The sequence below is a fragment of the Dermacentor variabilis genome, chromosome 4 (assembly GCF_050947875.1).
Source record: "Dermacentor variabilis isolate Ectoservices chromosome 4, ASM5094787v1, whole genome shotgun sequence".
Lineage (NCBI taxonomy): Eukaryota > Metazoa > Arthropoda > Arachnida > Ixodida > Ixodidae > Dermacentor > Dermacentor variabilis.
Genome location: NC_134571.1, coordinates 8,814,176 through 8,832,018, shown reverse-complemented (window position 1 = coordinate 8,832,018; position 17,843 = coordinate 8,814,176). Strand labels below are relative to the sequence as shown.

Below are 17,843 nucleotides of genomic sequence, written 5' to 3'. Positions count from 1 at the left end.
CAATTTCAATAACACACTCGACTTTGAAGGACAACCGACTACCATCGAATACTTAGAGCGCATGGTATACAAGCTACTGACTAGATAAAGATGCGCAGGGGCGTCCCGCAAAGCAAGAGTACCCCGGCGTGAACGTGCTTACGTGGATGTGTGGAGGCACAGAAGGGACGCTGACCAGTGTCCGCACTTCCGGGCGCATTGCTGCGTGGCCACGCGATGCCGAGGACTACTTTCCTCGCCACACAAAGTCGACGAAAGCGACTATTCGCCACATGCTGGAGACACAAAATCTCAGCGTCTCTTGTGAAGTTCATAAGCAGGAAGCAATATTTCTGCATTGTTACATTTTAATGAGAATGCGACGGAAGCGAAGGGCGGTTCCAAATGCACTGCTCTCGAGAAGTCTCAACCGTAGGACTTCTCGTAAATAAATAAATAAATAAATAAATAAATAAATAAATAAATAAATAAATAAATAAATAATGTTTGGCTGTCTTGAGCATCCAGCGTAATTGAAACGAACAAACTAATAATTTCGAGTTGAATTTATAAGCCAGAGACTTGCGAAGATATGTCAGAGGGTGTTAATCTTCTGAAAATTTGATACAGTAAATTTCACTTACGGAGTTTGTTGGGGATGTCTTGTTCTAGAGGAGGAAAACAAGTTATCGTATAAATTCCGTCACTGCTGTTTCGTATACGGCATTTTCACTGCAGCGTAACGTACAGAGGGAGGAACCGTAAGCGCTTGTGACCTAATGCGCTGCAGCCAGTTGGTCTACGCATACCACAATCGTCTTTTACATCCAAACGAAATAAATCCAGTCTTTTTCAGCACGCGGCACAATATTAACACGAGTTGGAGGCTTTTCTGTCGGTGGCATTTCGAGGCGACGTCGTGCCGGTGTCCCTGTGTGTAGGCACACAAAAAGAAGCAAGTGTTCTTGTCGTGCACTAAGTTTCAAAAGGAAGCGAGGCCTCCTATAGGTGGGTGAAATCATCGGTGCATCATATGTGCATGATTTTGAGAGCTGTTTAATATTAATCCTCGTGAGAATTAGTAGACGTTTCAGAACGTCCGGGGCTGAAGCCACCAATGTTTTCGTTAATTTTATAAGTGCGCCTTGCTGTTGCTGCAGCCGCCTTCGCTAAATATCATGTCGAAAATCTCGACTGGCCGCCTGCTCCTACGGATAGCTCTAGCGTAACAGCTTTTTCTTTAAAGAGACACTAAAGGTTAATATTAAGTCAACGTGGACTGTTGAAATACAATCCCAGAAGCCTCGAAACGCTTGTTTCGTGCGAAGAAGATACTTATTTTAAGAGAAAATGCGTTCTGAAGCGTCCGCGTACCTCTAGCGCAGTTCAAATCACCCGCCGTCCGATCGAGGAGTATTGACGTCATGGTCCCATAGTGACGTTGCGCCGTAAACGCCCCCGCAGACGGCGCTACGGCTTTTCTGCACAAAACGCAAACGCGCGGCCAGAAACAGAGCCAAGACAGAGCCGACAGTAGCGCGAAAGCGGAACTGGGGTGGCTAGCGGAAGGGAAGGCGCACGACGACAAGCTGGTTCGATAAATTATGACGCCAACTTCGACGCTCGTTGCAATGGATGACCCTGACAACGACACATCAGCTCGCGACGCTGGGCTCGAGTTCAGCGATTTAAGCACTGGTGAACGCGACCTGCTGTTGAGGGCTCGCGCTGCCGGCGTCGTTGCGTACTACTACGACGGCGGCCTGCTTTGAAAGGCACTTCAGTCGGCGTTGAACTCGTAATACTCTGGAGGAAAGTGCAGCGAGCACACTACGTGATTTCTCGGCTCTTTGTCAGCGCGCTGTGGCAGAGGTACGGCACTTAACCACTTCGAACGGAGAGGTTCAGTCGTTGGCACACAGTGATAAGTAACATTGGATTCGCCGCTGTAACTGCCCTTGGCCAAGTTCCGCGGACCGTTCGCGCATCCCAGGACATCACATGGGCGTGGCATTCTCTGTTCCAAATACAAGTTTCGCGAGCCAGCAGGACCACCGCAGCACGACGCGATAAAGAATCAACTGAAACTCCAAAGCGCGCGCGGCGCAAAGTCGAGCGCGCAGAGTCGAGCGAAAACGAAACCTTTCGATCACCCATACTATTCAAGGGTAACGTCAAAATGTTATTTTTTCTTAGAATCGAATAGAAATAGACAAGTAGCATTTTCTTCCGTCTTATAATCTAATGAAATTATCTTTTTAATACGAGTAGTTGAGTACTAGTGACAAATTATGATGAGGAGTGCTTTCGTCATCGGGCTAGTACCGGAATGTCGCTGGGGGGTCTCAAATCGTGTCATGCATGTACCTCAATTTCTCGGTTACTAAAGCTCTGTTCGCGATTATATTGACGCCTTAGACGTTCTAGAGCATTGCTTTGTCACTTTAACTTGACTTTCTGGTAACCTTTAGTGTCCCTTCAATGCGCAACTGTCGGTGGTCTGCTTCCGGAAGAGACAGGACGCGTGACGAGTGATCTGGTGAACAACAATGCGGTTTGAATCGTGGATCCGGGACCTCAAAGAGGTGCGACGTAATAGTAATTTCTCTCGCATTTACCGCTACTTCATCACTGAATTTCGGTGTGTGTGTGTGTGTGTTTGCGAGCCCAGAAATTTGCAGCACTGTTGAAGGTACAATAATATCAAGGGTCTTGTAAAATTGTTTTGATGCCACAATACAGAATGTGGATGTTGGCGCGTACCGCGAAAAATCGAGAAATGTTTACGATGAGCTGCATGCACTGGTTGGATCATTTATCTGAACTGGTTGTATGAAATGCGAAATAATCAATATGGAGAAAAATTACGAAGGTATAGGTTCGGACTCGGGTATAGATGATGCGTCCCTCTGTTAAATATTTTCTTTTTCCTTTTCATGGAGAAAAATTACGAAGGTGTAGGATCGGACGCGGGTATAGATGATGCGTCCCTCAATTAAATTTTTTCTTTTTCCTTTTCATGGAGAAAAATTACGAAGGTATAGGATCGGACTCGGGTATAGATGATGCGTCGATGCCTCTGCTGCATCTTTTCTTTTTACTATTTATTTCTCTTTTTTTTGCGGCCTTATGGTGCAGTTTCTTGCTTTTCGCTTCGACTCAATTATTCAGCAACGTTCACGGCTGCAGACAAAGATAAGCAGTCGCGCAGCGCTCCGTCTTCCTACCAACGCACGTTTTAATATGCTAAGTGGCCTTGCGGTCAGTGTAAAAATAAGAACGTAATGATCAAAGAGGACGAGGCAATCCTCACTCCGCCAGCAAGAGGACGTACTTTTCCTTTCTTTTTTCTTTCCTTGACGTCCGCGAAGTAGCGTGTCCGGCGTGCTGAAACAGACACCGCAAGAACTGGCACGCACGCATCCATCGTAGGGTCACGTTTAATGCAAAAACAGAGGAATAACAAACAAGCGAACAACAAGAGCAGGTGCGGCGCGCCTTTCGATTTCTCTTTTTTCTTCGTACGCCAGCCGTCACGGAGGACGGCTGGCCGCAAATGCGGGTGTTGGTATGTGTTGGGGGTTTTCGGCGGGAAAAGTTACTTTATTGCTCCCTGAAAGCTTTTGTGTGATCAGCAATCGACGAAGCTGGTAGACTTCTCCCGTTCATTACTTTCAACACACTTCTCCATTCTTGAAACTAGCTGTTTTCTAACAGAAAAGTTAGAAAGCAGGCAGTTCCGGTTCCGTTTCTGGCCGCTTCGCCTTTTCGTCCGCTCCCGTTTTTGAAAAGCAGACGACCGGAGCGACGCGGCGAGAGAGCAGACGATGCAACAACCACCATTCGCCGTTCGGGGAAGTGAGGGTTGCGGCGGCGCTATGAAGTGGACAAACGTGGCGCGGCTACCATTTCGTGTGTCCTGGTGATTCGTGACCAAAACCACGCTTCACGTGCCTGTCTTACCGTCGCCACTTTATCGAAGCATCACCCGGATACAGCGCCGAGTACTTGGAAGAACACGAGGCAGGTGCTGTGGTGGTCCGCGCAAGCGTCGGTCGCCCTGCGGAGACAGGCCGGTCCAACAGGTAACGTGATGGTCACCCATCTGCACGCTCGGCGGCTCGGACGCCTTGTGTTCGGAGCGTTCGCCGCCTGCGGTTGTGTATGTACCACGAAGTGACCGTCGAACGTAACGCAGCGGCTCAGTGCTCTGTGTGAGAGACTGTCGAAGCAAGTAAACATTGCGCGCGATAGACGCCGGCCACCGTTTCGCGGAGCCTATACGAGGAATAGCGATGTGGGCGTGTTGGTTTAAGTTCTTCCTCCGCTTGCTATTCCTTCGTCCTTTTTACTTTTCGCGTTGCAGAAATTACACGGCACGGTGTCTTGGCGTAAGCTCGCAAGTTATTATTTATGTGGCTCACGATGTTATAAGTTCTCGTGGCAAATCAAATGTTCCATATCGTGTAACGCGGCGTTGGGCTTCTTTCTTCATTTCTTTCCCGTTTAATTCTTCATGTGGTTCGCGTTGCGTGAACTTCTCTGTGGCCGCTCATCGCGCCGTGAATTTTTACACGGCATAATTTCTCGCGAGGGCCTAATGTTCACCATCTTTGCGAGTGACATAGAATTCGGCAAAGATTAATCTCAACTCTCGCGTGCAATTACGACTTTTAGCAGACCGCGCCACTCTTAGTAGCGCACCTCCGTAAGAGTCGAAGAAGCCTCGTGTGCTTCGCGGAAAGCGTGGTTTCACTTGGATTCATCAAGCGTAGACACGTTTTCGTATCAGCGCCATGTGTGGCCTCTTACAAGAGCTCTGGAGGTGTTCCATTTGGCAAGCCGCTCCTGCGGATGCCCGCAAGGGAACCCGACTGTAGCGCAAAGCTATTAAGGCCTTTTTTTACACGGCAAAATTAAAGTTAATACTTATCGCCATTCTTTAGTGTAGCCTTAGAGCATGGTGTAAGCACATTTCCACCGTCCCTTAATTATAGTCTGCGGATTGCGACATAAGGGGAGCACTTTTTTTTATAAATGGTGATGTTCAATGGTCACTGGAGCTTGGAAGTATTAACAGCCATTGATTAAGCAAGCTCTTCGTAAAAACAAAATGCAAGCTCACTACATAGATATAAATGCTACCTAATTACAACATAATGAATGGACAAATAAAAGCAATTATGACGTTTATTGTAGGAGTTTGAACGTAGACGTCTGGGCATTTGTTCGCGGCGCCAGAATTTGGTCACGTGGTGGGTTTATCCTCTTTTACTCCCTTTGACAGTAATGAGTTACATCTTGCAAATATATCAAGTGGCTGTGCGTTTTACAGTTACACTGCACTTAAACAGGCCACTGTGATTCCGTACTTGAAATATTTTTTAGTCTTGAGCATAGAATCTGCTTTGCGGTTGCAGCAGAGCGCAGTGAAAGCACTAACAGGATGGTTACGAGTGTGTGCCGTGTACATACGCGTCTAATTGCCGCAACCCAGAACTTTGTAAAAAGAGTCCCCCCCCCCCTCCCCCCCCCAAAAAAAGTTAGACTAAAACAATTACCCGTGTATAAGCCGTAACCTTGATTTTTTGAGAAGGTTGGCAGTGTTATCTGTTGTGTGGTGCGAGAATTCGGAAGCCTCTTTTTTTTTTTTTAATCCGTGGTAAAACAAGGCAGCCGTGCCGATTTTCGGCGTCCTCAGTTGGCAACAGCACAGCTTCCGAGATTCAGCGGCCGCCTTCGAGACGCTGCCGTCGATGGTTTGTGGGGCGTCACCATTAACTCGTCCGAACGGCCTGTTCGGACCCAGGTTTTTCTGAGCACACTCAGACCTGTGACGCAGCAGAGGGTGCTAGGAATACCTGGGTCCGAACAGGCCGCCATTGGAATCTGAACCTGGCAACGTTTAACGCTAGAACGTTATCTAGTGAGGCGAGTCTAGCAGTGCTGTTGGAGAAATTAGTGGGCAGCAGATGGAATATAATAGGGCTCAGTGAAGTTAGGAGCACAAATGAAGCATTACAGTGCTAAAAAGCGGGCACGTCCTGTGCTACCGGGGCTTAGCGGAGAGACGAAAACTAGGAGTCGGATTCCTGATTAATAAGGATATAGCTGGTAACATACAGGAATTCTGTAGCATTAAGGAGAGGGGGCAGGTCTTGTTGTTGTGGGCAGGTTTTGTTGGGGCAGGTGCAAATTCAAGGTCGTAGAGGTCTACGCCACTACAACCAGTCATGATGACCAGGAAGTCGAAAACTTCTATGAAGACGTGGAATCGGCGATAGGTAAAGTCAAAACAAAATACACTATACTAATAGGCGACTTCAATGCCAGGGTAGGCAAGAAGCAGGCTGGAGACAAGTAAGTGGCATAGAGACAAGCCAGGATATGGCATAGGCTCTAGGAATAGCAGGGGAGAGTTATTAGTAGAATTTGCAGAACAGAATAATGTGCGGATAATGAATACCTTCTTCTGCAAGCGGGATAGTCAAAAGTGGACGTGGAGGAGGCCGAATGGCGAGACTAGAAATGAAATAGACCTTATACTCTGCGCTAACCGTGGCATCATACAAGATAGGGACGTGCTCGGCAAGGTGCGTTGCAGTGACCATAGGATGGTAAGAACTCGAATTAGCCTAGTCTTGAGGAGGGAACGGAAGAAACTGGTACATAAGAAGCCGATCAATGAGTTAGCGGTAAGAGGGGAAATAGAGGAATTCCGGATCAAGCTACAGAACAGGTATTCGGCCTTAACTCAGGAAGAGGACCGTAGTGTTGAAGCAATGAACGACAATCTTGTGGGCATCATTAAGGAGTGTGCAATAGAAGTCGGTGGTAACTCCGTTGGACAGGATACCAGTAAGCTATTGCAGGAGATGAAAGATCTGACCAAGAAACGCCAATGTATGAAAGCCCCTAACCCTACAGCTAGAATATAACTGGAAGAACTTTCCAAGTTAATCAACAAGCGCAAGACAGCTGACATAAGGAAGCATAATATGGATAGAATTGAACATGCTCTCAGGAACGGAGGAAGCCTAAAAGCAGTGAAGAAGAAACTAGGAATTGGCACAAATCAGATGTATGCGTTAAGAGACAAAGCCGGCAATATCATTACTAATATGGATGAGATAGTTCAAGTGGCTGAGGAGTTCTATGGAGATTTATACAGAACCAGTGGCACCCACGATGATAATCGAAGAGGGAATACTCTAGAGGAACTTGAAATCCCACAAGCAACGCCAGAAGAAGTAAAGACAGCCTTGGGAGCTATGCAAAGGGGGAAGGCAGCTGGGTAGGATCAGGTAACAGCAGACTTGTTGAAGTATGGTGGGCAGATTGTTCTAGAAGAACTGGCCACTCTGTATACGCAATGCCTCATGACCTTGAGCGTACCGGAATCTTGGAAGAACGCTAACATAATCCTAATCCATAAGAAAAGGGACGCCAAAGACTTGACAAATTATAGGCCGATCAGCTTACTGTCCGTTGCCTACAAAGTATTTACTAAGGTAATAGCAAATAGAATCAGGAACACCTTAAACTTCTCTCAACCAAAAGACCAGGCAGGATTCCGTAAGGCTACTCAACAATAGACCATATTCACACTATCAATCAGGTGATAGAAAAATGTGCGGAATATAACCAACCCTTATATATAGCTTTCATTGATTACGAGAAAGCGTTTGATTCAGTCGAAACCTCAGCAGTCATGAAGGCATTGCGGAATCTGGATGTAGACGAGCCGTATGTAAAAATACTTTGATTTCTATAGCGGCTTCACAGCCGCCATAGTCTTCCATAAAGAAAGCAAAATCCCAATAAAGAAAGGCGTCAGTCAGGGAGTTACGATCTCTCCAATGCTATTCACAGCGTGTTTACAGGAGGTATTCAGAGACCTGGATTGGAAAGAATTGCGGATGAGAGTTAATGGAGAATACCTTAGTAACTTGCGATTCGCTGATGATATTGCCTTGCTTAGTAACTCAGGGGACCAATTGCAATGCATGCTCACTGACCAGGAGAGGCAAAGCAGAAGGGTGGGTCTAAAAATTAATCTGCAGAAAACTAAAGTATTGCTTAACAGTCTCGGAAGAGAACAGTTTACGATAGGTAGTGAGGCACTGGAAGTGGTAAGGGAATACATCTACTTAGGGCAGGTAGTGACGGCGGATCCGGATCATGAGACGGAAATAATCAGAAGAATAAGAATGGGCTGGGGTGCGTATGGCAGGCATTTTCAGATCATGAACAGCAGGTTGCCATTATCCCTCAAAAGAAAAGTGTATAACAGCTGTGTCTTACCAGTACTCACCTACGGGACAGAAACTGGAGGCTTGCGAAAAAGGTTCGACTTAAATTGAGGACGACGCAACGAGCTGTGGAAAGAAGAATGATGGGTGTAACGTTAAGGGATAAGAAAAGAGCAAATTGGGTGCGGGAACAAACGCGAGTTAATGACATCTTAGTTGAAATCAAGAGAAATAAATGGACATGGGCAGGACATGTAATGAAGAGGAAAGATGACCGATGGTCATTAAGGGTTACGGACTGGACTCCAAGGGAAGTGAAGCGTAGCAGGGGGCGGCAGAAAGTTAGGTGGGCGGGTGAGATTAAGAAGTTTGCAGGGACAACATGGCCGCAATTAGTACATGACCGGGGTATACAGTTGGAAAAGTATGGGAAAGGCCGTTTCCCTGCAGTGGGCTTAACCAGGATGATTATTATTATTATTATTATTATTATTATTATTATTATTATTATTATTATTATTATTATTATTATTATTATTATGATCATTAACTCCAGCCGGCAGGTGACGCGTTACGGGAAATAGCCAAGAATAGCCTGTGGGGAGCAGGCACAAGCTAGTACTGTAGTTCAATAAAGGCAAGTACCACCGAAAATATTTACCCAGAGAAAAAGTGTTGGGTCTTTTTCTCTGTGTAATGGCCACACGCCCGATTCTCAACCCAAATCTCGGCGAAAGACAACAACCTGCAGCCATTACACGAGTATATACGGGAATTGTTTAAGCGTTAGCTGTGGTGCTGACTAGGCGTTTTTGTAACCCGATCTCAAGCTCGTCCAATCGCTTGGGGGTTTCAAGGTACTGATGCCTTGATGACATTTCAGTGTAAATTATGTTTTATAGCGTTTTCATTTAGTAGTTTAGTATTTTCTAAGGACTTGACTTGGAATGAACATGTTGATTATATCAGATCAAAAATATCTTCAGCAGTCGGTGTTATGTGACGCCTGCGTGCTGTTCTTCCTGTTAAAGTTAGGCTACTGGTTTATTACTCTAGTTTACCGTCTCTTAGAATATTGCCGTACCGTATGGGGTACTACCGCTATCACTAATTTACCCAAGCTACACCTTCAAAAAAAAAAAAGAAAGAAAAGAGAGCTGTGAGATGCATTGCGTGTATGCCTTACTGTTTCCCAACACGTGACCGCTTTTTTAAATATGAAAGCTTATCAGTTTAGGCTTTATACAATTACAGACTTTTAATGAGTTTCAAATCTTCATGAAGTGATGAAAATTATATTGGTCATCTTGCAGAACTTGCAAAAAATACCCCATATTCCGCAGACAAGACAAAAAGGAATGTGGTTAGTTCCGACAGGTATAGCCTATTACACTGAACAATTTGTTTCTTACCTAGTGTTTTCTATTCTCTTGTCCTCGAATGTTTGTTTGTGTGAAAGAATTTATTTTGTTGTTGGTCTGCTGCATTGCCAATTTAAAATGGGGCAAGGCCTCTGTGAAGCTTGCGAGCTTTTAGTCCTGTCTCCTTCTATAATTCAGAGAAAATAAAAGACTGATTGATTGACAGTAGTAGTGAAACTTTATTGGTGATTCCAACTAAATGCTCGCCACCTAGCGGCCGCGCCAAGGAACAGCCCATCCAGGTTCGAGCTTGAAGCGAAAGGGGGACTCCTATCGCGGCGTGCGCTCGATGAATGCTTCGTAGTTCTCAAATCGTCGTGATGCCGCCGCGCACAAGCCCGAAAAAGAAAAAAAAAGAAAATACGGATGCCGAAAGACTTGTAGTGTCCCATAATGCGCGTCATCGCGGTGGAAAGACAGCAATGTATGATTTCATCTTTTCGCGAAAGAAGCAGATGACGCGCCTCGGAGAGCGACTCGGATAAGAAACTTCGCCTCGGTAAAAGGTGACGGCTGATACGATATACTGGGTTGTGCGAAACACTTCACTCTGGACTTTCTTCCCGGCGAGCAGAACATTGCTTTCAATATGTTGCTGACGTTTCAAATCGCGGAGGGTGCTTTGTTTAGACAAGCTCTTTAATAAGTTATAGCGATGCACGTTTAAGCTTAATTTGATTTTGTTCGTTTATAGCTTTCTGCCCGAGAATCAGTGTTACTAATGCTTGAAGCAGCAGGAGTATTCTCGCTAATGTACTTTTGTTTGCAGGCACAGTAGCAGGAATTATAACTACCTCCGAAAGTCTGAAGTTGATCGTCACACATGTTATGCCGCGATGCAATATATCGTTTTCATAGCTTGCTTTAATTTAGTGGTGCAAGCAGAAGATGCTGTTTCCTCATTCAACGCGTTGAGTTGTCAGTTTATTTGCTCGCAAGAAATTTAGAAGCAACAGCAAACAGCGCTCGTGCCAGCTTGCACACCGCCGCTATAGTTTGCTTTCCAACACTGTGCACATGCCTGAATTCCGCTATACAACTGTTCATAACGGCGCTGTTTGCGTAGCGCACGAAATTAAGAAAGGGAGGACCGAGACGAGTAAAGAGCACTAACTTCCAAGTGATCTTTATTTGCGGACGAGCGTAATATACATGCGCGGCAAGCAGGGAAACAGAGAAAAAGTGGGACACGCAGAACCAGCACAAGCAAACCCTGCCACTATATATACTGGTTCGTCTGCAAGTCGTACATTTACGCTAATAACAGTGGCTTTGCCCAAAAGAAAAGCTTCGATAAATTTTGGAAACCTGTTGGAAGAAACTCTACTTGGTCCGATTGGTTGTCATTCACTCCTCGCGTTTCACTGGGGTTTGATAATTGCCACGTGGGCGGCGGGTGTCTGCTGCATTCGCGAGCCCTACCGCGAACACTGCAAGCGTAAACGAGCATCGGGCGCAGACGACGTTATCACGTGTGTGGGCTAACTATAAAAGGTGCGGCGCACAAACGGAATTCTCACTCGTTCTTTTTTTTTTTATCCCAAGCACACTGACCAGGTATACCGTTACAGTCTTTAGCCTCAGTGCAGAATATCCGTATTTAGCTCCTTAAAAGCAAGACAGACGTTACTGCTTATATATTGTGAGGTGAGATGCTATATGTGACATACTACGACACGAGTCGCAGTACGGAGTGCCTAAAAACAACTCGAGCATCGCACCTGTATGCGAGTGGAGCAACGCCGCGAACAAGTGCTTAAGCACCTTTCGGGGGCCCGCTATACGCGCACGCACCTCCCTGTTTTAAACCTCCGGCTCGCTTGAAAGGCTCTACGTCCTTAAAAAAAAAAAAGAAAAAAAAAGTGATGCGGCTCGTTGGGCGAGGTCAGACTTTGGCAAGTACAGCACGACGATTTTGCGCGGCTTAGTGGCCGAAACCCTCGAGAACGGTCAAGGTGACCGGCAGCAAAGAATTTCGATTCGACGCTATACAAACGAGAAACGCGTGAGCGCAGCACGAAGAGCCGCCGTGAACCTGGATGTCGTGGGCATCTCTGTTTGTTTGGTCACGGTGTTGCCAGCACGAGTAACGGATTTTGTGTTGGCCAATGGATACAAGATTCTCTGCGTGGTCCAATCTCTCCGGCAGGGCCCCACTGGCTTCCGCGGCTCTCCGGGCCTGCTTAAACTACTACGTTTATCTCTGATGCTCGAGTACTTGCCGGCTTTCTAAGCATACACTGGCGCAGCCGAAGGCGGCATGACGACAATGGATGACGATTGTGAAGCGATGACGGTGGAATAACGAAGACAGCGTGACGACGTCACGAGGGATGACAAGTGCACGACGGCGAGAATTAGGTGACAAAGCTGGAATGACGACGATGAGACGACCTCAACGGCATCACGACAATGGTATGGCAACGAATAAATAACGGGAACTGTGTGATGATGACGCAATGACGATGATGTCATGACAATGGCGTCATAATCACGACGGAATGAAGACAGCATAATTACGATAGAATGAGGAAAAAGGAATGACGGAACGATAACGGCGGTACGACAACGATGGCGTGACGATAATATGATGACGATGGTGTGACGCTGACGGTATTACGAGAACCGGATGACGACGATGGAAAGACCGCGAAGGCATTACGGCGACTGTACGCCCTTAGATGGCGTGACGAGAATGGTACGACGAATAAAGGGAAAATGAGACATCCACCCGTTTTGTAGCAATTGCTACAAAACGGGTGGATGTCTCATTTTCCCTTTATTCATTGCTTCTCTCCACCTTGCGGGTTTCCGCAGAACTATTACGTCAAACTCTTGCCTTTGCTTCGTGTTGTCGACAAATTCGACTTCGCCCTACCATCTGCTAGCCGCCTGGTTAGCTCAGATGGTAGAGCGGCTGCCCCGGAAAGGCGGTGGTCCCGGGTTCGAGTCCCGGACCAGGACGAATTTTTCTTCAACTATGAGGCTTTTCTTTCGAGGAACCCGTATGGGTTTCCTTTGTAGCAATTGCTACAAAACGGGTGGATGTCTCATTTTCCCTTTATTCATTGCTTCTCTCCACCTTGCGGGTTTCCGCAGAACTACTACGTCAAACTCTTGCCTTTGCTTCGTGTTGTCGACAAATTCGACTTCGCCCTACCATCTGCTAGCCGCCTGGTTAGCTCAGATGGTAGAGCGGCTGCCCCGGAAAGGCGGTGGTCCCGGGTTCGAGTCCCGGACCAGGACGAATTTTCTTCAACTATGAGGCTTTTCTTTCGAGGAACCCGTATGGGTTTCCTTTGTAGCAATCGCTACAAAACGGGTGGATGTCTCATTTTCCCTTTATTCATTGCTTCTCTCCACCTTGCGGGTTTCCGCAGAACTACTACGTCAGAATGGTACGATGAAGCTGGAACGACGGCATCAGGACGACGGTATGACAACGAATGCGTGAGGAATGCATGACGACGGCGCAACGGCGACGATGGCACTCCATCGCCAACATGCCGTCATCGCCATACCGTCGTCATTATTGTGTCTTTGCGAGGCATTCGTGGTCATGCCATCGCGGTCGTTCCAGAGTCTTCGTCGTCTTGTGGTCATGCAGTCATCGTAATTTCAGCGTCGTCATTCACGTGGTCCGAATGCTCGAGTTGATCGAAGCGTTTCCCGGGGTGAACGGTGAAGACATCAAGGCTGCCAGATTCGAGACCCTCGCTATGAATAAACGGGAGAAGAAGGGAAGCCGAGGGGCTCAATTTTTGTTAAAGGCACCCTGAAACGATTTTGGCAATTTTCTACAAACGTACTGAGTCGTTAGAGTAGGTCCTTCTGATCATTAATTGACGCATCTAAGTGCTCTGCGTAAAGCGTGTAATTTATTATAAGGCTTTAAAAATGCACATCACTGCCGATCGCAGCACACTGCGCGACAGAATTTTAAGCCGCCCCTACGCATATGACGCAAATCACCCATATGACGTCAGTGGGGCGGGCTATCCGATTGGCTGACTAGGGTGCGTGATCGATAATTTTACCAACATTATGGTAAACAAATATTGTTGGTAATAGTTGGAATGCTAGTTAATTTGTTTTTATAAAAAGAAAGTAGCACAAAGGGAATGCACAAGAACAATTTTTCAGTACACTTAAGCTCTTCCGGCACACGCCAAGAACGCCTTTTATGCGCCAAGAACGGAAAACATAGAAAAATATTCCTCTATTTCTGTTTCCGCATGGACTTGGAGGCAATTCATTTACCTGATCTCCCACCTGTTTATTGTGGCGGTTTCTTATCTTCCCTGATATACTTTGCCGTGCGCAAAGGAGCGTTCTGTAGGCCTTTCTTTCTTGTCCCGTCTTTTGCCCTGTTTTCGTTTATGACAGCGTGTACAAACTAACCTAACAGCAAGCTGTTCTCAAGTTTATTAACATAATGAAAATCAGAGAAAAGGGGAGGGAAAAGAAGTGTGCGGGGGGGGGGGGGGTGCTTCTTATGCGTTTCTTAGACCAGCAAGTCGCAGTATTCTCGGAATGCCTTTCTTCTACGCAGCGTGGTCGAGGATTCGGTCAAGTTCGAGAAATGAGAAGCTCGTCGACGGTACACGAATGCCCGGTAGGGAGCAACGGTGCAGTGTTGGAGCAGCTGCGCCGATTGCGCCACACTGCGCTGTCATTCTGCGCATAAAAAGCATTCTAGCCGAAAATTGCTCCGAACCTGCACCACAGCATGCATAAAAGCGAAACCTTCCTTCCGTCGATGCTTCGCACCTAGCAAAACTGAAATCAAAGCCAACATCACGCTATCATCATCATCACAGAAGAAAAAGGAGGGCCGTCCATAGGAGTCGGGAACTCTGTGGGCCCGTCGGAGTCGTCTGGTTCGTAATTCACGTGTTTTCCTCTGACGGTGGTACAATGTAGGGCCGCTGTATACCCTCTTGCTGGCGCGTTATTTTGATGTTCATCGAACCCGCGTGGTAGCGCGGAGTTTGCTGAGAAAAGATTAAACTATTTCGATGTCTACGGGTGGTGGCGGGCCTTTGCAAAAGAGCCACTGCGATCAGAATCGCGCGTGGTGCGTAGTTAAGAATGGCGTTGGCGAATGCGGTACACGGCGAGTGCCGCCACATCGATGGGTGCCGCCATGTTCGTTGACGCAAAATTTCTGCGTCGAGTTTGTGCCGCTGCGCTATTTCGGTGAAATAGCGTCGCCGACGCAAGACAGTATTTGTGGCCGCAAATCCTTTGCGGCCCCGATTAAAAAATTTCCTAATGTACATACGGCTACAAAAGTGGAAACCACGGGATATCAGGAAACGTTCAATTCCCGAGCAGCGCCTGTAGCAGTAGTCAGTAAAATTGTACACGACAATGTTGATAGCATATTGTAATCGAGGCCCGAAATGCAAATACCAGGCTGCGTTGCGAGGTTGCGGAGATATTCAGCTTCTTCTCAGATTTCATGGTCCGTCATATCTTTTGACCGTGGGTGTGCATGGCATGACATGAGTATATTGCATGATGTCGTGTTCATTGCAGGCGCGCTCACTCGATCGACGTTGCGATGAGCCTTTGCCCACAAGCCGTGACTGTCGCACTGTATCGCAGCCTGGGTTAACAAACACGCGTTTGTTGACGATCTGTCTGTGGTGCTTTCTCTGCGCCGTATCGACGAACCCGGCGGTAGCGCCCTTTGTGCATCACGGTGTGGAGGAGCGTCGGGTCCTTTCCTGACTGCACTTGCAGGGTAAGCCCTCGCGCAAGCCAGTCTCCACAAGACATCGACTATATCAGTTAAAATTTGCAGGGTATACGGTAAGCACATGGGCGCTGAACCTTGCGACGAGAGTGATTGCTGCTGCGCCAAATATGCTTTTTGCCTGCGCCAGGAGGTGCGCGAAAAGCTTAAATGACTGTTCCACCGCTGAACAATGCCCCCAAGCTTTGTGCATGCGCTCGTCCTAACTTTAGCTGTGTGTGGAATCTTCAGCGCTGATCCCCCTCGGCAGTTACGGTTGACACGATCCGGAAGGGGCGTCGCGCCCTGAGTGAGGCCGCAATGTTTTTGCGCGTGGGATGGGCCCCCCTCTTAGCCCTCGCCTTGCTTTCACGTTCAAGCTTTCCTTTGCATCACCGTGTTTTCGTAGGCGCCGCCATATTGTGAACGCAGTGGCGCCGCCTATGAGCAGCGCCATACTGGCTTGGGTGGAAGCGGTCTTTTGCATGGCAGGTATACGCTCGGCGGTAGGTTCTGGCGTTTGTTTTCGCGGTCGTGTGGTCTGTTAAGTATGACGTGCGTCTTCTAGGTGGTAAGCGGTTCTGTGAGACGTGCTGAAGTGGTTTAAGGCGTCATGGCCGGAATTTCTGTTGGCGTTGCGGTGGACGGAACACGCAGCGCGATGTGTGCGCGCATATTTGAGCCTATAATCAGCCTCGGAGATCAATTGTGTATTTCTGAATGTTCCAATCACTAATGTGACCTTATTGCAGTATTATCTTCTATTCCTAAGCTGCGGTTTATGAGCCATGAAACATACGCGACGATCGTAACAGCGTGGGTACCGTTCTGCTACGATGGGAGCTGTGCTGTTATACTTTGACAAGCGTTCAAACTGTTCGCTGCAGGTTTCATTGCGTGACTACTTGGTTGGATGGATGAGGTTTCCCCCTATGAATAAAATAGTTTTGGCTAGTAATAGCAGCATACCTTATAGTCTGAATTAAGCTTGTCCAGCAAAGCGACTATTTACGAACTGCGCGAGCGTCCTAGTCAGTGCTAGGTGCTGGATTACAGATATCTTTGTTCTATATAGCGCATGGTCCAAGCATACGGCATCAGCGGTTATATATTTATAAACGTTGTGCGGCATTAGCCCGTTTTCTCTTGCATTTTAGAGAAAGAGGATGGTAACAGATTTTTTTTTTTTCGGTTGTGTTCGTTCAGTTCTCTACGACGCGCTCACACGTATTACGGAAATCTTGCGCTGAAAAATAGCCATCGCATTCTTTTTTTGCGAACCCTCTCATATATTATGGCTGTATAACGGCCAAAAAAGGCAATGCCGAAGCACACAGCTTATATATGTATCGTGCTGGCTCATCAACCGCAGTGATCGCTGTGTTGAGCAGCGCCATGGGCCTCATGCAGGAAGACATATGGTAATTTGAAGCATACTAGACTTGAAATGCGTGAGAACGATGCCAGTGCATCACAAACTTTTGATAAAGCCTGCCGCTCAGATGGTTCGTGGTTGCCTTAGGTTGGCCGTGCACGAGCATGCACCCTTATGTTTTATGTTCTACTCCCTACGCCAATCGATCAGACAGTGAGCTGATTTACCATTTAATGCTGGTAATGCAGAGACGCCGGCTTTCTTTGCTGAATTGAAATCGATATAAGCAAAATAGTAAACAAACACGCACCGCGACTGATAATGCGCGTACATCGCGGCTGATTATGCGCGTCACATTTTTGCGCCCCCAAGACATATTTCTGCCTACAGTATAGTTACTGATGCACCGAAAGGCTTCCCTGACGACCTTATACGAACGAACATGGCGTAAAGTTCACAAAGTAAGGTCTAAAACTTCTCGAAATCGTTCCGCAGCACGCGACAGCAATACTTTCAAGCAGCGCCGCGCCGGATCGCCCAAGCCAGAGAGGAGGAAAAACTCTCCGCGCGCCCTATCCTCCTCGCCCGATGAAACGGTCTATATGTCTCTCTTTCGGAGCCCACCTCCTTAAGCTTTCTGTTTCGTGGGAAAGTGTAGAATGGGGGGCTCGTCAGAAAACTTCGGAGGGGGGGAGGGGGGGGTTCGACCACCCACTGGCAGCGCCAATGCATGCCAGCCCGATAACTATACGCGCAGTTGCCTAGCTTCACGAGTCACTTCTCCAATATCGGCCTGAAGCATTGCTAAGTAAGATGATAACCAGCGAACGAAACAAGGTGCTTCACAAGACGATGCTGGACTAACAACTGTACTGTTGACATAAGCCTGCAAGTTCTCACCAAGCGCCCGCACAAAGCAACACTATATCCGCCACGAGCTAGACACAATTTCACTCAAACGTACTGTCACATTCAAGGTTCTAGATACAAATACTCATTTTCACTTAAGGCGAGTAACGGAACATTAATGCACATGTCATTGTGCTTCTAAATATGGAAGGCTTCAAAAATTGAGC

At 47.2% G+C, this 17,843-nt stretch overlaps 1 protein-coding gene across 1 annotated transcript in view; it reads left to right on the top strand.

Annotated features, from left to right (window-relative positions):
- Positions 1-3,493: 3,493 nt before the first annotated feature.
- The window catches only part of LOC142578639 (major facilitator superfamily domain-containing protein 6-like), a 201,266-nt gene continuing 186,916 nt past the window's right edge, over positions 3,494-17,843 (top strand). The window contains exon 1 of the mRNA XM_075688065.1: positions 3,494-4,064. The gene's annotated coding sequence lies outside the window, so the exon portion shown is untranslated. The remainder of the gene's footprint in view (positions 4,065-17,843) is intronic.